Source organism: Lynx canadensis, chromosome B4 (assembly GCF_007474595.2).
Source record: "Lynx canadensis isolate LIC74 chromosome B4, mLynCan4.pri.v2, whole genome shotgun sequence".
NCBI lineage: Eukaryota > Metazoa > Chordata > Mammalia > Carnivora > Felidae > Lynx > Lynx canadensis.
The window spans coordinates 71,033,501-71,050,633 of NC_044309.1; the positions used below are offsets into that span (position 1 = coordinate 71,033,501).

At 36.8% G+C, this 17,133-nt stretch overlaps 1 protein-coding gene and 1 pseudogene across 1 annotated transcript in view; one reads left to right on the forward strand and one right to left on the reverse strand.

Annotated features, from left to right (window-relative positions):
• The window catches only part of TMEM117 (transmembrane protein 117), a 497,401-nt gene that overhangs the window by 341,489 nt on the left and 138,779 nt on the right, over positions 1-17,133 (forward strand).
• On the reverse strand, positions 7,494-7,945 carry LOC115518029 (annotated as a pseudogene).

Sequence of the window (17,133 nt, forward strand, 5' to 3'; positions counted from 1 at the left end):
GGTTACAAATCTTTTATTTTGAACTGTTTCCAACTTACAAAAAAGTTGTAAGAATAGTACAAAGAATTCCTGTATACTTTTCTTTTATGTTCCCCCACTGACAGATTTTTAAAGACATTTGCTTTATCATTCTTTCTCTCTCATTCACGATATAGTTATTATTTTCCTGATGTTGGTAATTGGACTGCAGTCATGTGAGACAATGCCCTTCTTTTAGGGAAGAATAAATATTTCATTGTATTTCCTAAAACTCTTCTTTTAGGAAAGTATAAATACTTTGTGATATTTTCTAAAATAAGGATATTTTCTGACATTACCACAGTCTAATTGTCATAATCAGGAGATTAATATTGCTATAATACTTGAATTTATGGACCTTATTCAAAGCTTGTCAATTGTCTCAAAAATGTTCTTTATAGGACAAATAATAAAAAAGATAAATAATAAAAAATAAAAAGACTTTTTTATTTTCATCTGATTCAGTACTTCAGGACAGAAACATGCATATATTTAGTTGTCAAGCTTCTTTAACCTAGAACAGAACACTTATATTTCATGAAGCTATTTTTTAGATGTGTAGTCTTTTGCAGATGCTGAAATAAACTATTTTCATTCAAAGATGAAAAATTATTAAAACTCTTCCAAGATTTGATGAGCCTTAGACAACACATAATATAGTATGAATATTTTATATATATCCAGGCATTTAGGAATTGAAGATATTCTTAGCTTAACACATTTTCATTTTGAATCAGTGAACTTTTGAAAAGTAAATGTTGCTTTATGCCAATATTCTTTAACCCTGTCCTTCTATTTGTTTTATGTAGTTTAGAATCAGCAATACTTTAAACAAGTGTTCTGTAAGCTCCAAAAATAGACTCCACTGGGCTAGAATTGACCATGAGTTCCATTTGGAAATGGAATATTACCAAAAGGGATTATGGTAGTCATGAAAGTAATCATGGAGGAAGGTGTATTTAATTAGGCGCTTGGAGAAAGCTGAGGTCAAGAAGAGGCAGAGAGAAGCAGAAACATCACATGACAGAAGGTCCAGCAAGAAGTAACAAGCAGTTTGTATCCCAGACCCAAATGGGTACCTGGCAATAAGAAAACCTTTTTCTTCCCTTAAGAACCTTGTCTCACAGGGCTGGGTTTCAGAGCAGGAACTTCCCACGGTTCTTAGAAGCACTGAGGTTCTGAGCAGGTAGATTATACACAATGACTTACCTAAAAAGGTAAGACTGCCTTCTGGGAACTGTCAAAAGCCTGTTGATCATAACTAGGTTCCAAAATAAGAACTAAACAAGAAATAGTGTTGGCATAATGGGATTCACCTAGAACTGAGTCAAAGATATTTAGTCCTCTAACCTCCAATGAGAGACACATATTTACATGTTAGGCTTTTATTCCCAGCTGTGCCATGAAAATCTGCATTTTCATGGTTTTCTTGCCACGTTTTCTACCGTGAGTTGAGTGAAGAGACTGTTTTGTTTTGCTCAGTATTCCCAGGGTGTACTAGGTATTTAATAAATATTTGTTCAATTGCTGATGCCAGAATAAATGAGTAAAATCTTTCTTGGTAAACAAACTAGAATCTTCTTATTTATTTATTTACTTATGGAAAGTTGCTCTGGAATGAGGACATCCTAATGGGGAGGGTTTGTCTGTACAAGTAACCTCCATTTTGTCCTTTCACGGTTCACCCTCCTGTTGGGGTGTCTTACTGTCATTACTGCTACCATCACCACAACCTGGGCCAGGCATAATTGGAAACATATTCTTCGTTTCTCTTTATCATAATTAATACAGTAAAAAACTTTTTTTAGAAAATCAGCACTAACCATTAAAAACAGAACAAAAAAGTATTTTAAGAATGTATAGATATCATGCACACAGACTGATATTCTATATACAGGTCTGTAATCCTGTACTGTCTTCTCACATCAGGCATCTGAACAATTTCAGGGACTTTTTGCCTTTTTCTGTTTGCTGCTCTGCCTGATTCTTTGTGGTTCAGGCCACCTCATTTCTGGTTGTAATGGAATCTTTTCTGAATAAGTCTGGCACAATGCTACAATTACCTTTCCAGGATAGGTCTGAGTTACTGACACACTGTGGTGATCAATCCTGCTCTCCAAGTATTACAAATGAACAATACGGGAGCCCAAACCTACATGGAAGAGTTAGCAGTAGCTTCGAGTCATTTGTTTGATTCTCAGCCATGTTATCTTCTCCATCATTGTCTCGCTATTGAAATAGCCTTACAATTCTATTCCAAAATGACTACAATTTATTGAATACTTCTTGTGTGCCTCATATTGGGCCCTTCACCGTCATTGTTTTAGTTAATCCACACCACCATGGTAATCATTATTATCTGTATTTTAAAGATGAAAGCCTGTGACTGAAAGAGGTTGCATAGCTGGTGAACAACAAAGCTGGAATTCGATGGTGGGCAGGCTGACTTCAGAGCCTGCATGATACTGCACAGAGTGGCCTCACTCATTCCAAGATTTTAAGACATTTACTACATTTAACAATGATTAGTTTTATTTTTCACATATGTAGAGTCCAACAATCCTTTGAGTATATCTACCTATGTTCTAATATCCTCCTATTATTGACAAAGAAATTGAAACAAAAGTCCAGTGACCTACCAAAGGCCACAGAATTAATTAATGTCTCTGTAACAATGAGTACTCAGGGCTATTGGCTCCTGGTTTAATATTCTTTTTACTGTATTGCATTGCCTCCCTATATTCTTTTTAAAAAAATCGATATAATTCAAACTAAAAGAATTTGCCAATGATTGGATATGTTGAGATAACAGCTCTTGTAAGCCAATAGTAATAATCAGAACATTCTGTGTAGTTTAAATTGATGTAATTGTATATCATTTTCTCTCAATTACTGGAATTAGGCAAGAAAAAGATGTATAATATATAGTTTAATATGCCAATAAAGCATGATGTATTAAGAGAACCTTCACTTAAGTTCTCATATGAAAAGCCAATTGCTGTTTTTCTTATTTTATCTTCAGACGTTTCAAGGTCCCGATTTCTTCAAAACATAATTTTCAAGGTTGAAAATAAAGATTTAAGTTGATATCCTAAATTCTGGCACTAAGAACCACCACAAAACCCCAGAATTTTACCTGGGAACACTAGAAGTGAAAAGATATTAAATATTACAGCTGGTCAAGGACTCTACTCCTGAGAAAATAGCAAGTTAAACATTCCTGCACAGAATATCTGCCAGAGAGAGAATATTCCAACATTGATTGTAAGAATGACTAGGTGATACCTAAATTTTTTTGCATTCTAAAATTCTGTAATTCTGCATAGACTGTTTTCTTGTGTAAGGTTATCTATGTGTTTGGACAAGGCATGAATTACTCAGAATAACGATTAAAGCAACTCAAATTAACATCCTAAGGAAATGTGAGTTTGAGCATGCTGATTTTATGGAGCACTGTCCAGACATTAGGAGCTGTGTTTTGGCAGGATATTTAATGACATGAGATATGGAGAAGAAATATGCTGATCTAAGTAACTTTGGTAAAAAGTGTTTTGACTGGGAACTAAAAGACTAAAGACAAAAGGAACAAGACATAAACGACTGTATTCTAGTTGGTAAAGTTACTTCTCATGAGGATATGGGTTAACAGTTCTGAGTCTGTTTTACGTACATGCTGGGGTTGATCAATGAATAAATGAATGGCAGGTTGTGGAAGCCAAATTTCTCACTGTAGAAAAGGGAGGTTACTGATTAACCGGGGGGGTTGGAGCTGGCTACAATGAACAGTGTGGTACTGGATTAGAGTCAGAAACCTCAACATAAGCTCGCGGTTGGCCTTGTAGAGATAAATGGATACTTACAGAAATAAGATTAAATATTGCATTTATAGGTGAAAATGCGTATACATATTTCCTAGTTTTGTGTGCGGAGATGGCTTAGACAGAATGACAGCAGAATGACAGTCTGGTAGTAGGTGCCCAAATCTTGAACCTTGACCAACAAAATAAATGAAATAGTACTAGATTGTAATCCATAGTATCAAATAAATATCCATGAGTCCACACTAATATAATAAATGAATAAATAGAGAAGAGAGAAATCTCCCATATGGGAGAATTATAAATAATTTATATAGATACTCTTCCCTTCAAGATAGTGAAGCTTAACTCCTCACTCCTTGAGTATGGGCTAAATTTTGTGACTTGCTTCCAAAGAATAGGAAGTAATACAATAGTATGGAAAGGAGGTTAAAAAAAAAAAAAAAGTAACCTTATCATCGAGAAATCTGGCAAACATCACCTGGCCAGGGCCAGTTATTCAAGTTTAATGTCATCAGTGATGAGTCACATTGATAGCATGTAGATTAAGAACCTACAGGGGCGCCTGGGTGGTGCAGTCGGTTAAGCGTCCGACTTCAGCCAGGTCAGGATCTCTCGGTCCGTGAGTTCCAGCCCCGCGTCAGGCTCTGGGCTGATGGCTCGGAGCCTGGAGCCTGTTTCCGATTCTGTGTCTCCCTCTGTCTCTGCCCCTCCCCCGTTCATGCTCTGTCTCTCTGTCCCAAAAATAAATAAAAAACGTTGAAAAAAATTTTTTTTAAGAACCTACGCATCTGTAAAATTTAAAACATTTGTTTTAGACACTTGGAGTTGTTGGTTCAGTGTTATCTGTAGACAGTGATGGCTGAGGTGCAATTGATCCTGTCCAACCTTTTAAGCGCTATTCTGGCTATGAATTTCATTCACCTCTCCTACCCCCACCCCCTTGAACCTCAACAGTTCCTTTGTGTTGATTTCAGATCTCTGCTGTCCTCTCAGAGAGGTATCTGAAGCTGGTTTAATCTCTTGAATCTAGCCACAATCCTCTCCAAATGCCCTAAAGCTGTGATATCATTCTTTTGTAAAAAGACCTGCCGCCTCCCATGGGCTACAGCCTCAGAAGCCCTGATGTGTTTGAATGCCTTCATATTTATCTGGCAATTTCTGCATGTCACCACTGTCCCTTTAAAGTGGACCCTGATGATGTAGGGGATAAGATGTTTTGCTGTCTGATCTCTTCATCCTTCTTCTATCCCTCTTTTACTTCTAATACTCTATGGCTGGAGGGGCAGATTTCTCCCATTTCCATGGGCAGTTATTTCTTTTATTGTATCCATTCTGTATTGTCTCCATTCCTGTGTTCAAGTCAGCCAGCCCTCTTGACAGAGGAGCCCTGAGATATTAGAAACCAGGAATTAACAAGGATTAAGATATATTGGCTTAATATTTCCAAAATTTAACCCCCATTTAATCTCTGCCCTGATCCGGGCATGCAAATAGTACTATAATGCCACATACTAGGATTTCTGGGAATAGAAATCCTTTCAGAATACTATGTTCTGTAAATTACATATTATGGTGGTTGAAGACCCAGGAAGATGAAACTGTGAAGGGTGCACTTTGGTAAAAAGTCATAAACCAAGAATATCAAAATCTTTAACTTTCTTTTAGTCCTCAGTCCCTAGGCCAATCCATATGAATTTCTTTCTACTAAGATCCCCTTTTTCCAGCATTATAATAGCAGTATTTCTATAGATGACTTGGGCCTTTACATTATGTCAAAGTCCTCTTAACCTCCACCCCAGATCTTTTCTACTAATGGTGGATTCTACCTTGATCATAATTTGGAACTAGATCCTTCAGTTTCTATGCATGTTGGATGAAGCCTTTCTTACTGCCAAAGTTAAAATAAATTTATTTATTCATTTATTTACTTATTTATTAATGTATTTAATGTTTTTATTTGAGAGATAGTGAGTGTATGAGCACGAGTAGGGGAGGGGCAGAGGGAGATAGAGAATCTTAAGAGGCTCCATGCTTAGTGCAGAGCCCAATGCGGGGCTCAATCCCATGACCCTGGGATCGTGACCTGAACATAAATCAAGAGTTGGATGCTCAACCAACTGAGCCACCCCTATTTATTGTTTACTTATTTTTATTTTTTTGAATTTAACTATGTATTTTTTAAATATTTATTGAGAGAGAGAGAGAGAGAGAGAGAGAATGCACATGGGTGGGGAAGGGCATAGAGAGAGGGAGTTAGGGAGAGAGAGAAAATCCCAAGCACAGGGGCTGGATCCCAGGAACCATGAGTTTATGACCTGAGCTGAAATCAAGAGTCAGATGCTTAACTGAATGAGCCACTTGGGCACTCCCCTATTTGTTTTTTTCTATATGGTTTCAAACTAAAGGCTATTAAAAGTATTCGATTTTTCCCCCAAATTAGCACTTCCATTGCTGCTAAGAAAATGTCACTCATTTTGTAATCCAAAGCACTACCTTCATAAACCATGAGTTTTCTACAAGTTTTAGGGTCCTGCCTCCTACCATCTACACTGGAATTTAACCTTAATTAACTAGCGCAATAAACTATAAGCTGTGCAGACTGACTTGTGAGGTCCTGTAGCAAACCAATGCAAAAACATAAATTTAGGTCAATAATAAGCAGAAGTCAAAAATATGCCAAGAGAAGCTTCTGAAAAGTATGATTGTCTGTCTCATCCTGCCAGTGGGCTGGGCCCTTTCATAAGATGAGGACTTCCTGAGATGTGATGCTATCTTTCTAGCTGTCAGTACAGCCCTCCCAAATCTTACTGACTTTGTACTATTTATAAGTCTCAGTGCTTACTCATCTTTGTTTTGGTAAATGTTCCTTCCCCCATACCTAACCTTTATAGTTTCTCTTCTTACTCAAGGAAAAGACTTTAACTTCATTATTATTCCATGTTTACCTGCTTCTACCTTGACTTTCTTACACACACACATGTACAATACCCATGTATGTGTACACACACATGTGCATGCTCAAAAGCATGTAAGTGCACACACACACATACTCACAAATGCATACACAAACATATATTGAATGGATTGTAATCCTTATTTCTTGATACTTTTCATTATTGATCTATGTAAAACCATCTTTTATGTATACATCTCTATGTCAATCTTAGATGTTATCAGTTTCAGTCATTGTCCATCTGCCCGAGAATCCACAAAGTACACATAATTTAAATTAGTCCCTTATGTTCCATCTACCTCAAATCTACATAGTCATTGACATCCCTTTTCCACCCCCCTTCATCCGTACCAAGTCCAGTACAAAGGGGAGCCAGGAATGAGTAATGATTTCTTCAACTACTATTGTTATGTGTGTTTTTTTTTAATAGGCAAAGAACTTTATTAACCTGATTCCAAACTTTATTCCCAGGCTTCTTCAGCTTAATTAGCTGCAAAGAATGAATTGTGTACAAGCAATAGCTGCAAAGAGCTTCAGGGTCCATGGGGCTGGGGCTTAAAATTATTAGAGAACTAGATTTTGTCAGATCCATGAACAAAATTTTAAAAAGTAGTCATAATATAAAATAGCAGCTCCCAGTAACTTCTTTAAGTTTTATCTTCTTCAAAAGTTGGCTGCATTCAGTTTGCTTCATTGCTTCATCAGTTACCCACAAGATCTGAAACTCTGCCATCCTCCTCTTCCCTGGTAGTGAGTTGTGCTTTTCCATTCACAGATTGTGTGGGCAGAACTTCAGCCAGTCTTCTTAAACCAGTCAGACGGTCTGCCTCAAGTTTGGTTTAAGATACTGCGTAGCATTTCTGCCAGCTGCTCTGTCTCAGCATGGCCTGTGATGGCGAACGTGTTCGCTGCCAGGGATGCCTGAACTTCAGGGTTGTGGAAGTGGATCACTGTTCCTTGGTTTGTGAACATACTCACTTCTTCAGTACCAGAGATACTGTTCATGTCTAATTTTTTACGGATGTTGTTTATCATCTGCTGCCGCCGTTGTATGAACCACCTTCTTCTTTCGGTGAGCAGTTCCTTTCCCGCCAATGTGCACTTGCGCTTGCAGTTTGGCGAGTTCCTCCTGGTTCATGATAGTTTCTTTCATCTTGTTGGAGTGGAAATGGGACTGTGTGGAGGACTAGGGTTGGTATTCAGGGGGGTCTCGGGTGGACCCCGCTGAGATTAGGTACACACTCGCAAGGATGCAAGATGGCAGCTAGAGCTAACTCTATATTGTTTAACAAAGTCTTAATCTAAAAGGAAACTATCATTGGCAAAATTTCAAGTATCTGAAAGCATGGGAAGTAGGATTTAGCATGAGAAGTTATTGGGAGCTTGAACAAAAATTTTTTTAAATTTTTTCCTATGAAACTCTACCAAATAATTGTGATCCCCCAATTCTTTTGTCTGTGAGACTCGTCTTGCCTCTGAATATTCTTTTATTTACTTATTTTTTTTTTAAGTTTACTTATTTATTTTGAGAGGGGGGCGGGCAGAGAAAAATGGACAGAGAGAGAATCACAAGCAGACTCCGTGCTGTCAGCATAGAGGCCAGTGCAGGGCTCAAACACAAGAACCATGAGATAATGACCCAAGCCGAAATCAAGAGTCAGACACTTAACTGACTGAGCCACCCAGGTGTTCGGCCTCTGAATATTCTTTTAGTAACCAAACCATGCCAGAGGCAATGCAATTTGCTATGATAAATCAATGAGTGGAGCTGTCATTGTATGGTAAATAGAGAATTTCAAAAAATCACTATAGCTTTGTTCTCCCCAGACCCACTTCATTTCTGTATTTCTCAGCCCTCCACTTATCATATTTCCCCAGAACTGTCTTCTGGAAACTTGAGGTAGACCAGCCACCTATACTACTGAGCATACAGTCTCTCCTATATTTACAAGGATGGGAATGCTGAGCTCAGTGCTCCAAGATATGTGTGATTTATTCATACTTGAGCTTTGGTGAGGTAGAATCACTGCATGCTGTCTTTTTTTGAGTATAGTGTTTTCATGTGTCTTTTCATGGAGCAGTAAATTTGGGGTAGGGAAGGGAACAAAGACTATATGTCAAAGAAAATACTTTGTATGTTTAATCCATATTGAGAAAGAACAGACCACTTTTAGGTTTCCCCTTACACTTCAAAAATATAGCTGGCTGGAATTTTCTTGTAATATACCATGAAGTAACTTAGTACTTAATGAAATGAAATTTGAGTATCACAAAGAGGAAATAAATGACAGGCCAAAAAACTGCCATGAAATTACATTAAAATGTACTTGGCGTACATTTAAATTACCCTAGTTGCATTGCAAAAATAGCACAGTGATAGAGTTGCTGGAATTAAAAGAACAGAATGTTGCCAAGGTTGAAACTATCAAAGGCAATTGAGTGTGGTTTTTTTTTTTTTTTCCCTTGTGAATAAATGAGCTGATTTTTACCCTTTTGGCATAAGATGCTAAGATGATCTATCCTATCCTATCCTATCCTATCCTATCATCTTCAAGTAGTTTCTAATTTTACACCTATATTATATACACACTTCATTATTTGTTTCCATTAAAGCAATTATAGTATATACATATCTTCATTGCTGACTTTACCACAGTATAATTTTTCTATGCAGAATATTATAGTGCTAACCACAGGTCTCTGAGGTTAATGAATTGGATACTGAGCATCATTGCTTGTTGTAAATCTGTTGTAGCTGTAGAAGACTCCAGTTAAGCTACCCTTGATTATCAACATTATAGGAATGTTCTATGGTAAAGTTTTACCCGCAATTGGTTAAAGTTCGTAGACTTGACTGGGGGAAGGGAGAAGGGTACTAATATATCTGATACTCTCTACTATAATTGCTGTTTTAAATATATTATCACACCTAACTTTTATAAAATCCAATGACCTAGATGTTATTATTCCTATTATATACAGGAGGAAAGACAGATCTACCTAACTAATGTCATAAAAAGTTTTAAACCCCCATACATATGTCTGCTTTACCTCATCATACTGTTTAAAGATTCTACATTTATCTAACACTCTAAGTGTTTAATGAAAGAAACAGAAAACAAAACAAAACAATGTGGCCCCCTGCAAGAAGCATTTTTATATATATACATACACACATATATACACACATATATAGATAGAGCAATATATATTATATAATGTATGTTATTTGTAATATATGACAAATGTGTAAATATAATATGAATATCATATACATGTTGTTACTAACTGAATATTTTCTTCTGAACTTCTTATGTTTAATTCCTAACCCCCAGTACCTCAACATTTAACTATATTTGAAGATAGGGTCATTAATGAGGTAATTAAATTAAACTGAGGTCATTAGTGTGGGGCATAATCCAATATGACCGATGTCCTAATCAGAAGAATAAATTAAGACATAGCTACACAGGGAAAACCATGTGAAGACCCAGGGAGAAGACAAAGGAGGGAGGCCTCAGAAGAAAAAACTCTGTCAACACTTTGATATTGGACTTCTCCTCCAGATTTAAGAAAGATTAAATTTTTGTTTCTTAAGCCACTCAGTCTGTGGTACTTTGTTACGGCAACTCTAGCAAATGAACATACTTGTATGATATAAATATAACAGAAATCAGTGCAACTAGTCTTAATCCCCAATTAATGTTTTTTTAAATAATAAAGTTACCTTTGACATTATTCTTAGTAATATATATATATATGTATATACATAAATATATATATTTATATATTTTTTTATATGTCTCCTCAGGCAAGGGTAGCAAAAGCAAAAGTAAACAAATGGGACTATATCAAACTAAAAAGCTTTTGCACAGTGGGAAAAAAACCAGCAACAAAATGAAAAGGCAACCTACTAAATGGAGAAGATTCTTTCAAATATATATCCAATAAGGGGTTGATAAAATATATAAAGAACAGCTACAACTCAATAAAAAAAATAGATTAAGAAATGGGCATAGGACCTAAATAGACATCTTCCCAAAGAAGGCATACAGATGGCCATCAGGCACATGAAAAGATAGTCAACATCACTAAATTATCAGGGAAATGCAAATTAGAACCACAATGAGATGCCACCTCACACCTGTCAGAGTGGCTATTATCAAAAAGATGAGAAATAACAAGTGTTATTGGGAGAGAAGGAAACCCTTGTGCACTGTTGGTGGTCATGTAAATTGGTGCAGCCATTATGGAAAATAGTATGGGGGTTCCTCAAAAAATTAAAAACAGAAATACCATATGATCTAGCAATTCCACTTCTGGCAATTTATCCAAAGAAAACAAAAATACTAATTTGAAAAGATACATACACCCCTATTTTCATTAGAGCATTATTTACAATAGCCAAGATATGGAAGCAACCTAAGTGTCCATTGATAGATGAATGGCTAAACAAGATGTGGGGTGTGTGTGTGTGTGTGTGTGTGTGTGTGTGTGATGGAATATTAGCCATAAAAAAGAACGAAATCTTTTTTGCAACAACATGGATGCATCTTGAGGGCATTATGCTAAGTGAAATAGAGAAAGACAAGTGTCTTATCATTTCACTTATATGTAGAATCTAAAAACAAAAGCAAATGAACAAACGAAATAGAAACAGACTCATAGAGAACAATCTGGTGGTTGCCAGAGGGGAGGGAGGTGGGGGTGATGCGTAGATTAGATAAGGGATTAAGAAGTACAAGCTTCTAGGGGCACCTGGGTGGCTCAGTTAGTTAGGTGTCCAGCTTCGGCTCGGGTTATGATCTCATGGTTCATGAGTTCCAGCCCTGCATCAGGCTCTGTTGTGACAGCTTGGAGCCTGCAGCCTGCTTCAGATTCTGTGTCTCCCTCTCTCTCTGCCCTTCCCCTGCTCATGCTTTGTCTCTCTTTCTTTCTCTCTCTCTCAAAAATAAATAAACCTTAAAAAATATTTTTAAAAAGACATACAAACTTCTAGTCATAAAATAAATAAATCATGGGGATGTGATGTACAGCATAAGGAATATTATCAATAATGTTGTAATAGCTTTGTATGGTGACAGATGGTAACTAGACTTATGATGCTCATTTCATGATGTATAAAAGTATCAAATCATTATGTTTTACACCTGATATTAATATAATATGTCAATTATAATTTAATAAAAAAGAAAAAATAATAAAGAGTTAAATAATACAAAAACAATCTGATACCATGGATTTTTACAAAGGCAATTTCTAGGACCTGGATGCCTTTGGTTCATTACATGTTATGCCCAATCTCCCACATATTCAATATTTGCATTACAGAGTCACAGCGGTAGTTGATTTGAAGAAACATGACCCTGGGGCACTTTATTATTTACAGTCATGAAAAAAGATTCAATCATGTTTAGTCTATTGCACTTACATAAACACAAGAACTGTATTATTAGATTTTAGAAATATTTGCAAGTTGAAACAAAATGGGTTTTCAAGTCAGCTAGAAATTCAGTTTACTCAAACAGCTTTTTCTGTCTAATCATGTGTTAAGGTGGAATAGATGTTACTGAAAACAAACCTCATACTTCCTTCTCTATTTGGACATTAATGCTAATTTACACACTCTGCATTTCCAATGTGCTTTAGAATGTATAAAGCACCTTTTGAACACTGTCTCCTCTTCTGTGAAGCCTTCCCAGGCTCTGCCAGGAGATTCAGCACCATTTGATCTCATGTCACTCAGCTTTCCCTCTGTTACAGATTTCACTGCAGTGTAATGTAGTTTGTTTACTTATGTGTTGATTTTCTCAAAGGCAGCAACTAAGCCTGTTCAGATTTCTGTTCCCAGGGCCCAGCAGCTCCTGGCACACAGCAAGTGTCCAGTAAGTGTTCATGTAGCTTCTTATGCTATGCCTTCCCAGAATACTATTTTTACAGCTGAAGAATCTGAGATCCAGAAAGTTTAACTGAGAAGTAGGGTTAGAGAGCAGAAGTTGGCGTGAAGGAGGAGGTGATATGGCGACGTTGGTGGGAAGTCAGAGGCTGGAGCATCTTAGGCATTGAGATTTTGTTTCATAGGGACGGAAAGCCATGAACAGTTTTTAAGTAGATGCATGATATGATTTCATTTACATTTTTTAAAGATTGCTCTGGCTGCTGAAAGAAGCAGGGAGACCAATTAGGAGGATGCTGGAGGCTCCCTTGAGAGAGAGATTTGTGATTTAGACTATGGAGAAAGCAGATATGATGAAAAGCTGTAGATTGTTTCTACATGTATTTAGGAGGAAAACTCATGGAATTTGCTGATGTTTTAGACAGGATGGGGTTATTGACAAATTTGACAAAAGTTACTTGTTACCTGTTATGTCTTAGTCACTGCTTTAGAAACTGAACATATATGGGAAAAAGCAGGTAAGGTGCCTCCTGTCAGGACCTGCCGTTTATACTGTGGTGGGGTTATACAGACAAAAACAAACAAAAAGCCCATGATGATTTTTACCTTAAGGAAGATAAAGCCCTGTGGGGACCCCAAGAGGACACTTTAAATTGTGTGGCAAGGGAAATTCCCATGGGTACTTTATTAGAGAGCTAATGACAAGGAACCAGCCATATAAAGTTCTAGAAGAAAGTGTTACATGCAGATGAAATGATTAGTGCAAAAGCCCTGAGGTGGGAACAAGCTTGACATGTTACAAGAACAGAAGTAAGGCCAGTGTAGTTTGTAGGAAGTGAAAAAATTGGAGGGTCATTTGGAATTAGGTAGGTCCAAGGGCATTAGGGGGCAAACTGTGGTGTGGAGCCTTTTGGACCACCCTAAGGACTATAGCAGGAAGCCATTGTGAAATTGTAGTTCTTCTACTGAGTGTGTAGAAAGGCAATATGAAAAACAATGATCTGGGTAAGACATGGTGTTGGCTTGGGCCAAAATAGTAATGGTACAGATGGAGAGGTGTACATAAATTCCGAATACGTCTTGAAGGGAAAATAGTGAAGAGTAAGAGATAAAGATGCTTCAAAGATGACCTGTAACACGGGGCCTTGAGCACCTGGACAGATGATGATGCCATTTAGAAATGGAAAATTGGCAGAGGAGCAGATTTGGAGATGAGAATCAAGGTTTCCCTTTGGACAGGTGTCTATTTAACACCCAGGTTATTGTGTCAAATAGACTGATTATCAGAGAAAGAAAGTTTCTGATTTGAATAATGAAATATTAAATGTTAAGTGGAGGTGCCTATTAAACACCATATTGAAGATATTGATGAAACATCCTCACTTATTTAAGATTGATTTACCTTAGGCAAATCAATACCAAACCAAACCAAAAACCCAAACTGTATTTATGAGGGGGTAGAGTCATATTACCATGACCTCCATTTGGTTGAGACATGGTCACAGTTCCTAGTACAGAGTTGACAGAGAGGAACATGTGCTCATTGAGCCAGATATGCTAAGCTAGAGGAAAGAACATATAGCATAGCTCATGCACAATGCACAGGGAATCTGGAGCAACTCACTTCTGGATTCTCCCCGCACACACCCATGTTTTGCTTTTCTAAAAACCATCTCTGGACTGTCTCTAATCCCTGGGATACCCCAAATTTCCCCCTTTGTTTTGTAAAGCTGGTGGAGACAATAGGTATGCTCACATTTTCCCCAATTTCCACTGTTTAAAGTAAACTTTGGGAGCCATAATTGAAGTGGTAAGACTTAACAAGTGTTAGTTTTAACTACACTGGAAGAAAATTTATTGTGGATTACATGTGTAGATTTTAGGGGAAAATGTTACTCTTTATTCTAATACTTTTAATATAGAACCACATTCAACACACAAGTCAATGGAATAATTTACTTATTAAAATAACATACACCAAACTAATTTTATATTTAAAAAATCCTTTGTTCGATTTTGTTTTTTTTATTTTTTTTATTTTTTTTAAATTTTTTTTTTTTCAACGTTTATTTATTTTTGGGACAGAGAGAGACAGAGCATGAACGGGGGAGGGGCAGAGAGAGAGGGAGACACAGAATCGGAAGCAGGCTCCAGGCTCCGAGCCATCAGCCCAGAGCCTGACGCGGGGCTCGAACTCACGGACCGCAAGATCGTGACCTGGCTGAAGTCGGACGCTTAACCGACTGCGCCACCCAGGCGCCCCCTTTGTTCGATTTTGTGAGCTACTTAACTCTGCAGTCACATTTCTGATGTATTTGCTAATGGCGTGCCTTCCCATACATTATCTAAAAGTATGCTATTATCCTCATTTCAGATTCAAATTCAGTTTCAAAGCCCCTATTATGACCTGAGCAAGGTATTTTTATGCTACTTATTGAACTAGCACATAGGCTCTGTGAAATAGTATTGTTATCCCAGTTTTGTACACGAGGAGGCAGGCTGAGAGTGGTTCATGAATTGCTCCATATCAGGTAGCTAGTAAGTGCAGGAGCGGACACCCATTTCTTTCTCTTAAAGGATGATCAACCTGGGTTTAAAAGTTAATTTTGCTTCCTCATCCTACTAAAATATCTACTTTTCCAGCTTGCTGTTTATGCAGTTTACTGAATCATATGCTCCGGCTTTACAGAAAGTTAGTTTTATTCTCTAATAATTTTCATATTCCAGAAACGTGAAGTGTAAAGCAAATGATGGCTCTGAATTCTGTCTCTGTCATGGCTTTTACTTGAGCTTCCGATTTATAGAAGTTTCATAACATCAGGGTCTCTGTTTTCACTCAGTGCCCAGAGCAGTAGACACTCAATAAATATGTACCAAATGGATGATGAGCCTATATTGTCTACTAGATATCTCATCTTGACTGTCCCAGAAACTCCCCTCATTATTTTCCCCTCAATTCTGCTGTTTCCTCCAAGTCCTGAAAATTCTTTCTTTTCGTAACTATGGGATCTGTCCATTATTTGCTATCCTTTCTGCCATTTCCCCCATTTCAGATGATCACCCTCTTTCTCCTGAAATACAACAACAGCTCCCTAACTTATCTTCCTGCCTACTTCCTTGTCCTCTATTAATCCATTCTTTGCTCAAAAGCCAGAATAAAATGCCTGCCTTGTTTAAAAAGTCTTTCAATGGCTCCCCCTTTAGATGGCTTTTATGGTAACTTCCAAAAATTTTAATAGGATTTCAAAGTCAATATTATGAAACTTCTGCTTGGCTCTTCAGCTTTATCCCTCACGACTTCCCACCTGTAGCTTCTTGACACTCTTAGCTGTAGCCTTAATAAATGTCTGATTCTTAGATGGCTTGACACTATCACTTGCCTTTGGATCTTTACTCATTTTACCCCTCCGTCTGGAGCACTTAAAGCTTTTTCTTTTTTTAATTGTGAAATAAAGCATAAAGGGAGAAAGACATACACATAATGTATTATATAATTAGTAATGATAAAGTGAACACCTGTTTATCTTCTAAGTCAAGAAAGAAAATCCCGCCAATATCCCCAGAGACCTTCCAGTATCTCCTTTATATTATACCCTCCTCATCTCCTTCCCCCCCCCCCCACATACAAGCTAACCACTATTCAGACTTTGTGGTGATTATTTCCTTGCTTTTCTGTAGAGTCTTACCAATTTCACATGAATTCCTAAACAGTATGCTTTAGTTCTTCCTCATTTTTAAATTTATATAATTATGCTCTTTATTTCCTTCTTCACTCGTAATTGTGTTTGCAAGGTTTACGCATGCTTTAATGAGTAGCTCTGGTTATATCAGCATATCAACTTCCCCTATGAAATTGGAATTTGATTGCAATTTTACTGAAACTGTAGACCAATTTGCAAACAGTTCACATTTTAACAATCTGAATTTTCCAATTTTTGAACAAGGGTACATTTCTCTTTATTTTGATCTTCTTTAGTGTTTCTCAGTAAATTATATAATTTTCCCGATAGATGTGTTGTTTGATATTATTACTAGGCACTTGGTATTTGGGGATACTCTCGTAAATTATAGTCTTTTTTATTGTTTTATTTTCTAACTTTTGCCAGTACAGAAGACAAAACTAGATTTTATGTATTGATCTTGTATCAGCAAGCTTAGTAAATTCTCTTTCTAATTTTTCTGATTTATATGCAATTTATTTGAATTTTATTACTAATCATATTTTCTGTGAATAATTGCAGTTTTGTTTTTAATTTTTTCAGTTCTTATGCCTTTTGTATCTTTTTCTCATCTTACCATGTAGGCTGAAACCATCAATCAACTCTTCAGTAGAAATGAGGAGAATTGTTTCTGATTTCTAATGTCTTTATTAAGTGTGATATTTGCAGTGGGTTTATTTGTGGTTTGCCTTTATTAGTTTAATAATTTTCTTTCCATTGTTAGTT